Here is a 2,687-nt window from a genome sequence, read left to right on the forward strand (position 1 = left end):
AAACAGTACCCAAAGGCAGACTGGAACTGATGGTGAAGTTTAGAGGTTTATTTGAAAAATAGCAAACAGACAGGAATGAATGAGCAGAGGGGGTCGGGGCTAGGTCCAGGTTCCGTTGAGGAGAAGAAGTTGTGGGAGATGGCAGGTAAGTTGAGGTGGAGGTAAATCCAAACGACTGTGCAGACTGACTGGGAAGACCAGTCAGTCCAGGGGGACAGGGGCAAATCTCCTGAGGATAAAAGCCAGATTGTGATTAGCAGGCAAACAGGAACACAGAAGTGGACTGAGATCAAGGCTGGTGCACTCAGGTAACACAACAATACAGTGAGGTTTGGAAAGCTGGCCAGGTTTAAGTAGTGTGCGGTGATGAGGGAATGCAGAGCAGGTGCTTGATTGGTGACAGAGTGCAGGTGTGCCACAGCCAAATTGAGCCGGAGACCACGCCTACCAACTCCAGGAGACATGGAAGAGAAAACAGACAGACAAAACAAACCCACCACACAGCAAACACCCAAAAGGCAAAAAACAAATCAAAGCCACTCACACAGACACAGACACCAGCCAGGGTAACTGTCAAGACGCATTACAAGTACTTAATTACATGATATGCAGTCAGTGCAGTAATATTGTGTCATCATAATTGTGAGTATATAGTGCTGCCACTAATCACCAAAATACAATAATGCCGCGTTCGAGACCGATCGGAACTGGGACATTTCCCAGTTGAAACTTCCGACCTCAAAGCATTCCAGGTGCATGGTGGTGCATGACGCCAAAAGTGAACGAAAACCATGGCTGACCGTGACAAAGTGTACACACAGTTGCGCCCTCAGCAAATGTTTTAGGTGTTAATTAAATGGATGGTAGTTTAACTGCAACAACTGACATAAATAGCCCATACTTTACTAGTTCTGTGTACCCCTCTAGCTACATCAGTTGGTAACCCTCAAGCCAGTCAATGTTGTAGGTTACACTTCCTAATGTTTTGGCATTTTTAACTAACTTTTATGCAGACTGACTTTATGAGAGTCTTTACTGTACCACTACCTATAGGCCTAACATTTTCTACATCAATATACATACAGAACAGATTTTAATATATGACCGTATGTATTATTTTAATTAAAATACATGCAAATATACTTTTTGTTGCTTTTTAGTTTATGGTTTACCATTTACAGTGTGTGCTTCCACGGCCGCTGACATTGTTTTGTGACGTAATTCAGCTGCTACTCATGAAGTCGGGGTACATATTTTTACATTTTTACATATTCATAAGTAGGATAACCGACTTCAGGTGGCGTTCCAGGATAGTTTTTCAAGTTGGAGTCGGAAATTTCCCAGTTCCAAGTTGCCTTTACAGGTAGCCTGTGGAGTTTCTGACCACTAGTAGCACTGTGGAGCAATGTTTTTATGAGGGGATCACCACTTATCTCACTGATACACACTCCTGCTGCACTGTCACTGAAAGTTGGTGGCTGTAACACCAGGTCTGATTTTCATGTTGAGAAACATTAAATTCACAATGAATCCGTTGCACCTCTTTTACATCATGTAAGCTGTGCCCTTGAGATCTGACTGGAGTCATTACCACTCAAGTGAAAAAATGGGTGAGTACTTGCAATCTTTTTAAACAAAAAACATGCTTTATATAGTGTGATATTTAAATATTTCTTAACTGTAAATGACACACAATATAGCCAATAGCAAGTAGATTGTTTTTAGCAATTATTATTTACCTGTAAGGATACTCCAACTCCCTGGCAATCTCCCTCTTTTCAACTGCCACCATAGATTTTTGTAGTTAAATGAGGAGGTACCATTTAGATCAGTGGTTCCTAATCTTTTTTCCTTGGCGCCACCACTATTTTTATCTAGGAAAAGCTGAGCCCCCCTAACTGCTGACAAAACACTCACACAGAAAAAGATGATGTAATTACTTACTAATAGCAAACATATGGAGTCAAATGACACCTCCATGGCTCTGTGTAAATCAATGCCAGCTCTTGGTCTCCTTCACCAACAGTCTCCTGGTGTTTTGTTTCTTGGTGTTGTTTAATACCAAGAAAAGGGTTTTTTATAAGGTATAATATTTACAAAATAGCCTATAGGCCTACAGCTTGCACTAACTCAAGTGTTTTCAACATATACTTTACTTGGGCGGGCCAGACAGGTATAGTTGCACCTGCCAAAGTATATTTGGCAACCCACTTTACCCAATTTTGCAGAGAAACGGTGAGGGAGAGGTCAGTGAACGCACCACTGCAGATGTCACTCACTAACGTTAAGTTTCATTTTCGATCCACATGCGGCGCACTTGAAAACTGAATCACGGGTGAGTTTACACACAGCGACTTTATGAAACATACTGCTGATGGAGAAAATCAGCAGAGACACATACAGGAGAGAGAGACAGAAAGAGGCGGAGCAAGCCGCCGTGTTTGCCGTGAGCGACCACAGATGCAGGCTAGGTGTGTGTGAGTGTGGGGAAGAGCAGAGGAGCAGATTCAAGTAAATTAAAACTAATCTAATGTGACCTATAATAACCTACAAATAGCCTACTATATACACCGCTATCGAGCCTACCCCCCACCAGCCGCCGCCGCCACAGCACTGTCTTAATGAGGCAACAGTCCAATGAGCGGGTGTGTCGCGGTTCTGTCTCCCGGATCCGCACACGAGATCAT

This window comes from Micropterus salmoides, unplaced genomic scaffold (assembly GCF_014851395.1).
Source record: "Micropterus salmoides isolate LMB-PRFRI ecotype aquatic unplaced genomic scaffold, ASM1485139v1 Ms_hic_scaffold_12, whole genome shotgun sequence".
In the NCBI taxonomy this organism is placed as follows: Eukaryota; Metazoa; Chordata; class Actinopteri; order Centrarchiformes; family Centrarchidae; genus Micropterus; species Micropterus salmoides.